Below are 9,121 nucleotides of genomic sequence, written 5' to 3' on the forward strand. Positions count from 1 at the left end.
TTAATGAATTATTTATATAGTTATTGTTTAGGAGTTTAATTTATTTTTTTTAATCTATTTGTACATAAATATGATTCATCATTATTTATAAATATGATCAGGTTAAACAATATTTGATTTTTTTAAAAAGTAAGTTTCGAATGAGTGGACTCAGATAATGTGGTTTTGAATATACGATGATAAAAATCATAGGAATGTAATATAAACATAGATGAACGGATGTTAAAATTGGATGTGAACTTAGAATTCATAAAATTGTGTCTCCGGGCAACTGTATGAAAAATGAATTAAGTACACTTAGTGTACGAGTTATAAGCCAAAACTTGGGTCTGAGGGTGCACACTCTGTATCTGAATTTCGGGGCGTGACATATGGTCTCGTGTGGGTTTAAAAGGTGAGGCCCTTGCGTGGTAAGGCCTTTTGGTCTTTTCTTATTTCTTCTTTTTGTTTTTCACAAGAGGACAAAGAGCTAAAGCTTCTTCGATAGATGTGTTGACAGTGTCCAAGGTCGGCCACTTATATGATGAACGTATGAATGAGTGAATTTTAGACACGGGGGTATCATATCACATGTGTCCTCATTGGAGTTAGTTCACTAGTTACAACAAGTATGATGGTGGTCAGGTGTTTATGAGCAATGACATTGCCTGTAATGTTGTCAGTGTCGGATCGGTGCACATTAAGACGTTTAACGGGATGGAGCATATCCTGACGGATGGGAGACACGTTCTTGATCTAAAGAATAATATAATATCTTCGAGAGCTCTCGAGGCACTTAGGTACAAATTCACCGGGTTTGATCATGTCTAAAAAGTTTTAAATGGGACATTCACTGTTATGAAGGCACATATGAGTGACAATATTTACAAGTTGATTGTGAATACTATGTCGGGTACAATATCTGAGCGGAATTCAAGTTGCCACGTTTGTAGCAGGCGCGCCTATGCCACATGAGTGAGTGCGGTATGAAGGTATTACTTAATCGTTGCTTGATCTCTATATTTAAAAGTTTTAATTTAGATATATGTGAGTATTGCATATATGATAAACAATTAATGTTATCTTTTAAAATTGGAAAGTATAATAGTAAAGCATTGCTTGACTATGTGCACTCGAACGTGTGGGGGCCATCGCTCGTAGTTTCTGAGAGAGGATCATCATTTTTTATAACATTCATAGACGATTTTTTCAAAAAGGTGTATGTTTATTTTCTGAAAAATAAATATAATGTTTTCACCACCTTTGAAGTGTAGAAGACGATGGTAAAAAAACATTCAGGGTAAAAATTGAAAGTGTTGAGAATGGATAATAGTAAAAAATTCACTTCGAATAATTTTAATTAGTTTTGTAAAGATGAGGAGATTGTATGACATAACACAGTTAGGCACACACTAAGTTGAAGCCGAGCAGTAAGAAGAAGTACAAGAGCAGGTGGAACAACCACTTGTAAGGAGAAATCCATTTAAAGATCGCAGATTACTGGCTAGATACATATATGAATCGAATATTGTATTCACCCTCATTACAAATTAGGGAGATTTATCTACCTCCAGGAAGAACTAGATGACCTAAATGCTGAAAGGTGGATGACGATAATGCAAGACGAAATGGACTCTTTGTACAATAAGGAGACGTGGAAGTTGGTGGAGCTTCCTGTTGGGCATAAAATGATCGAGTTCAAGTGGATTTATCAAAAGAAATAAAACAGATACAAGGCAAATTTGGTTGCGAATGGGTATCTTAGAAAGAAGGCGTCAACTTTAGTGAGATCTTTATACTTATTGTCAAGCAAGTATCTATTAGGTTGTTGGCATTGGTTGCCCAATACAATCTTGAACTGGAACAAATATATGAAAAAGAATGTTTTCCTTCATGGGGAACTGGAAGAGTAGATCCACATGAAGTAACCAGAAGGGTTCAAGGGGTAGACAACAAGTTTTGCAGGTTGAGGAGGTTGTTGTACGACCTGAAATAGTTGCATAGGCAGTGATACAAGAAGTTTAATACTTTCATGGTGAGTCAATGGTTTACTAAGAGTAAATATGATCACTATGTCTACTTCAAGACTCTAAGTGATGGAAATTCATTTTATTTGTATTATATGTTGATGACATACTTATTGTTAATTAAAGCATATCTGAAATCAATATATTAGAGACTTAGTTATTAGAGGCATTCAAAATGAAAGATATGGAGACTATAAAGAGAATTTTTGGTATAGACATATACAAAGATAGAAAGAGGAGTAGATTATAGTTGTCTTGGGCTAAATACCCCGAGAATGTATTGATGAAGTTTGGGATGGACAAAGCTAAGCTGATTACAACACCCCATGCTACTTACTTCACGCTTTCTTTAGAGTAATGTTTGATTATAGATGAAGAAAAACATGTTATGTCTCTTGTGCCTTGTTCGAGCACGGTTGGTAATTTAATATATGTCACGGTCTCTATAAGATTGGATATTTCACATGCAGTTGATGTTATATTAAACCCCGACAAGCAATATTGGGAGGCAGTGAAATAACTACTTCATTATCTACGAGGTATAACGGACTACGTCTTGATATTTTAGAAACCAAAGAGAAAGTTAGTAGGCTATATAAATTCGGAATACACGAGGAATGTGGATAACAGAAGGTTGACATTCGATTATTCGTTTATATTAGCGGGTGGAGCGATCATTTGGATGTCGAAGCTTAAGTCTGTGATTGCTCTTTCCACAATAAAAGCTGAGTATATAGCAATGATATAAGCATTCAAAGAAGGTGTTTGGTTAAGAGTAATGATGAACAAACTTGGGCTTCAGAAGGAGGCCGTACCGATTAATTGCGACAATAAAAACACGATCAATTTGGTAAAGAATTCAATTTACCATTTTATAACTAACTATATTGATGTTCGTCATCATTTTATCCGATATGTGCTTGAGGAAGACGATGTTACTCTCGAGAGGATCCATACTAGCGTGAATCCAATGGATATACTTACGAAGGTGGCTCCCGCAAAGAAGTTCTGATTCTATTCGATTACTCTAACTTGACGAAATGTTGATGAAGACGGAGTGTGCACGAAAAGTGATGATGATGGAGAAGCTCTGATTGAGGCAATTAGAGATGGAGCAATGATTCATGATGATTGAAGCCATGGTGGAGATTGTTGTCAGTTGCCTTTAATTCGTACATGAAACAAGGTTCAATCGATCACCCTAGTTGATCAATTGAGTGAACTCCGAATTATACATATTAGTCTTTGGATAATTTTGGACAGTCTCGATCAATCGATAATATTCAAAAATACTTGAAAACTCTTTGGACACTTTTAAGCATGTTTGAGTGATCGAACATGTAGGGCTTGATCGATTGAGGATTGCTCAATCGATGTTGATTGATCGATACTTAGATCAACAATGTGCGTAATTTTATATAATTGCATGATTTGTTTTCTATTTTGGGTATTTTACTATATATTTGCATGTAATTGTAGAATTATAATAGAACAATTAGGGCTTAAACGTTTTTAGAGTTTGAAGAGGAGAAAACAAAGGTTTCTTGAAATATAAGTGTATCCATCTCTTGTACTTTTCATATTCATAGGAGAAATTTGCGACTGTACTACCCATTAATGGCCCATTTAGGAGACTAAGCCCACCTCATTTTCCTTTGCGAGAATACGCCCCAGCTGTACGGAAGGCTTGCCAAAGGTCAAAAATGCCCCTACTTGTTCCTTTAAGCGGATAGGTGGTGCTCGAAGACGAGTGCTGACACTCCTCGAACTGCGAGTTGTACGAACGGTTCAAAAGATATCAAAGTTACATGGGCCCCACAGTTACGTATTTATTATATCCACAACGTTCATCCATATTTCGAGATCATTTCGGAGCATTATCCAAGCAAAAAAAAATCATATCCAAAGAGCAACTGGACCACACCACAAAGAGCAGCAGAAAATTGATTTTCACCGTGGAAACTTTTGTAGGGCCCACCATAACATTTATTTTCCATCCAATATATTCATAATGTCACAAAGACCTGGATGAAGAGGAAAAACAAATTTTGTAATGATCCAAAACTTCTGGGACCCCTAAAAGAGTTTCAATGGTAGACGTTCAATCTTCCACTGCCTTTTACAGTGTGGTCCACTTGATAGCTAAATCTATCTTATTTTTCTTCCCAAACGTTAGTACGAGTTCGCCAAATAGATGGACGGTTTGGATATAACACATACCTCATAAAAAGACCCACAAAGGCGGTGGGGATTACAACAGGGAAAAAAAAGAGCTGGTATATATGGCTACGGATTATAACCATAGAGATAACCGCAGCTAATGCTTTTTCAATATGTCCTCTACTATATACATCGAAGGTCTTTCGATATGTACTTTGATATATCGAATGTCTTTCGATTAATCGAAAAAGGTCCAACACAGTCCAGCAACTTTGCATAAAAAATCTTGCAATTTTCGATTAATCGAAGTGTATTCGATATGTATCGAAGATATAGCTACAAATTATAGCTGTAGCCATAAATGCAGTTCGTAAAAGTCTATGCAAAATTTTTTATTTTTTTATTTTTTATTTTTTATTTTTTACATGGAGAACTTTATTCTACCTACAATTTTCTCTAATACATATTTATATAAATATGTATATATAAGCATATAAAAAAAAATTCTCTCTTTGTTTGGGATGACACGAAGTGAAGCAAATTCGTGTTGACTTCACTTCGTGTCATCCCAAACAATTCCGTGTTGATTCACGGTCGTTTCAAGGCATTTCACGGTCAATTCCCTTCCCTTCACGGTCAGTTGCATGCATTTCGCGGTCAAATCGCTTCAAACCATGATCATTCCCATGCATTTCATGGTCGTCCCAAACAATTTCGTGTTGATTCACGGTCGTGTTGAGGCATTTCACGGTCAATTCCCTTCACTCCACGGTCATTTGCATGCATTTCGCGGTCAAATCGCTTCAAACCATGATCATTCCCATGCATTTCGCGGTCATCCCAAACAATTCCGTGTTGATTCACGGTCGTTTCAAGGCATTTCACGGTCAATTCCCTTCCCTTCACGGTCAGTTGCATGCATTTCGCGGTCAAATCGCTTCAAACCATGATCATTCCCATGCATTTCATGGTCGTCCCAAACAATTTCGTGTTGATTCACGGTCGTGTTGAGGCATTTCACGGTCAATTCCCTTCACTCCACGGTCATTTGCATGCATTTCGCGGTCAAATTGCTTCAAACCATGATCATTCCCATGCATTTCACGGTCATTCCAAACAATTCCGTGTTGATTCACGGTCGTTTCGAGGCATTTCGCGGTCAATTCCCTTCACTTCACAGTCATTTGCATGCATTTCGCGGTCAATTCGCTTCAAACCATGATCATTCCCATGTATTTCACGGTCATTCCAAACAATTCCGTGTTGATTCACGGTCGTTTCGAGGCATTTCGCGGTCAATTCCCTTCACTTCACGGTCATTTACATGCATTTCGCGGTCAAATCGCTTCAAACCATGATCATTCCCATGCATTTCACGGTCGTCCCAAACAATTTCGTGTTGATTCACGGTCGTGTTGAGGCATTTCGCGATCAATTCCCTTCACTCCACGGTCATTTGCATGCATTTCACGGTCAAATCGCTTCAAACCATGATCATTCCCATGCATTTCGCGGTCATCCCAAACAATTCCGTGTTGATTCACGGTCGTTTCGAGGCATTTCGTGGTCAATTCCCTTCACTCCACGGTCATTTGCATGCATTTCGCGGTCAAATCGCTTTAAACCATGATCATTCCCATGCATTTTGCGGTCATCCCAAACAATTTCGTGTTGATTCACGGTCGTTTCGAGGCATTTCGCAGTCAATTCCCTTCACTCCACGGTTATTTGCATGCATTTCGCGGTCAAATCGCTTCAAACCATGATCATTCCCATACATTTCGCGGTCATCCCAAACAATTCCGTGTTGATTCACGGTCGTTTCGAGGCATTTCGCGGTCAATTCCCTTCACTTCACGGTCATTTACATGCATTTCGCGAACAAATCGCTTCAAACCATGATCATTCCCATGCATTTCACGGTCATCCCAAACAATTCCGTGTTGATTCACGGTCGTTTTGAGGCATTTCGCGTTCAATTTGCTTCACTTCACGGTCAGTTGCATGCATTTCGCGGTCAATTCGCTTCAAACCATGATTATTCCCATGCACTTCACGGTCGTCCCAAACAATTCTGTGTTGATTCACGGTCATTTCAAGGCATTTCGCGGTCAATTCGCTTCAATTCACTTCAAACCATGATCATTCTCTTCAATTCGCTTCAATTCACTTCAAATTGACCATGAAGTGAAGGGAATTGACCGCGAAATGCCTTGAAACGACCATGAATCAACACGGAATAGTTTGGGATGACTGTGAAGTGCATGAGAATGATCATGAATTGATGCGAATTGACCGTGAAATGCATGCAAATGACCATGAAGTGAAGGGAATTGACCGTGAATGCCTCGAAATGACCGTGAATCAACACGAAATAGTTTGGGATGACCGTGAAATGCATGGAATTGTCTGTGAAGTGGAGAGAATTGACGGCGAAATGCATGGAAATGACCACGAACTGATTGAAATTGAATGCAAAGTGAATGAAATGGATTTTCGACCATCGACCTGATGGAATCTTGGAAAATAACTAGGTTAGTTGGCTAAAGTATCTTCTCCTACCCCAAAATCATATAGGATACATCAAGTAACTAATTTTGGTTTAGAAGATATTCTTGTTAAATGAATAGAGAAATAAAATAAAAAAAGAGAGTTTTTTTTTTTTTATATGCTTATATATACATATTTATATAAATATGTATTAGAGAAAATTGTAGGTAGAATAAAGTTCTCCATGTAAAAAATAAAAAATAAAAAAATTTGCATAGACTTTTATGGACTGCAGTTATGGCTACAACTATAATCTGTAGCTATATCTTCGATACATATCGAACACACTTTGATTAATCGAAAATTGCAGGATTTTTTATGCAAAGTTGCTGGACAGTTTTGGACCTTTTTCGATTAATCGAAAGACATTCGATATATCGAAGTACATATCGAAAGACCTTCGATGCATAGTAGAGGACATATTGAAAAAGCATTGGCTGCGGTTATCTCTACGATTATAATTCGTAGCCATAGATACCAGGCTCTTTTTTTTACCTGTTGTAATCCCCACCGCCTTTGTGGGTCCTTTTATGAAGTATGTGTTATATCCAAATCGTCTATCTATTTGGTGAACTCGTACTAATGCTTGGGAAGAAAGATAAGATAGATTTAGCTATCAAGTGGACCACACTGTAAAAGGCTGTGGATGATTGAATGTCTACCATTGAAAACCTTTTAGGGGTCATAGAAGTTTTGGATCATTATGAAATTTTTTTTCCCTCTTCATCCAGGCTTTTGTGACCTTATGAATAGATTGGATGGAAAATAAATGTTATGGTGGGCCTTACAAAATTTTTAACGGTGAAAATCAATTTTCCCGTTGCTCTTTGTGGTGTGGTCCAGTTGATCTTTGGATATGATTTTTTTTTTGATAATGCTCCCAAATGATCTCAAAATATGGATGAACGTTGTGGATATAATAAATACGTAACTGTGGGGCCCATGCAACTTTGATATCTTTTGAACCGTTCGTACAACTCGGAGTTCGAGGAGTGTCAGCGCTCGTCTTCGAGCATCACCTATCCGCTTGAAGGAAGAAGCAGGGGCATTTTCGACCTTTGGCAAGCCATCCGTACAGCTGGGGCGTATTCTCGCAAAGGAAAATGAGGTGGGCTTAGTCTCCTAAATGGGCCATAAATGGGTCGTACAGTCACAAATTTCTCTATTCATAGTGATCGTTGTTCCTTTTTACTATGGTTTTTTTCCCTTCTCTTTTACGGGTAAGACTCCTATGATAGTTCACCAATGGTGCCTAATACTCCTCAAAACTCCAATATGAGCATCTGCACCATTTAAATTGTGGCATGTGTACATGAATCATCCCTAAACAAGGGATCCTAGCAAATGGCCAAAAATACAAGTAGTGAACATTCCAAATTGCAAAGGCAAAATCAAGTGGTTACTATTACCTTATCACTGTACGCTAATCTGTTGGCCCATCTATTAAAAGGTTTATGATTGAGAGTCAAGCTTGGCACTGCTCAACTTGGCTCAGCCACTTGCTGACCCTAGCTCGAACTCTGCTCGGCTCGGCTCAGTTCGGTCAGCAGCTCAGGCCACTTCGAGCCAAGTTCGCCTGTGCAGCATGTTCATAAACACATGACATGCACCTTCAAAATCTCACTTAATATAAAACAACGGCGGTAGTTTTACAAGTATTTCATCAAATACCTTGTAAGCAATATAAAAAACAAGAAAAAAAAAGATATTTGTTTCATATACATACCTTCCTTGCCACCAGCCACACTTCGTTGAGTCATTTCATCAAACACCAACATCAATATCAAAGTAACCGAGTCACTGAAATGGTTCGATTCGAGTTGGGTTCGATCCGAGTCGAGTTGAGCTTGGTTCAAAATTTTTTCGAGCTAAAAAAATCAGCTCAACTCGGCTCGAACTCAGTTACAAACTGAGTCAAATCGAGCTTTTTTGAGTCGACCTGAGCGAGCTAACTCAGTTTGTGAACAGCCCTAGTTACAGGTAACAACCCATTCAAATGAACATGCCAGTTGTACGCTTTGGATTAAGACGCATGTGCCATGGGTGTGTACATCAAATAACTCCCATGAGAATCTTGATCAATGGTTAAACTATTCTCTCAAGTTGGTACGTATTATCCCAAAACAGCCTGACAAGAACCCCTATGTTAACCGTATATACCAAATACCAGCCCAATAAAACACCGAGATGGGCAATCCCATGGGAACAATGTAAAAATTCTCCCGGTTTACATGTGTGGGCCAGATGAGTTTTGGATCAGGATTCTGGTCACAACTAATTGACGTTAGACATTTCTTTTAGGTATAGCTTGCTGACAGGCATGTTTTGGCACCAGGACCAATGATTAAGTGATGAAGGCCATTTAACTGATGTGGCTCACCTTGAATAGGGTTGCATCCAGAAGA

Source organism: Magnolia sinica, chromosome 5 (genome assembly GCF_029962835.1).
Source record: "Magnolia sinica isolate HGM2019 chromosome 5, MsV1, whole genome shotgun sequence".
Taxonomy (NCBI): Eukaryota; Viridiplantae; Streptophyta; class Magnoliopsida; order Magnoliales; family Magnoliaceae; genus Magnolia; species Magnolia sinica.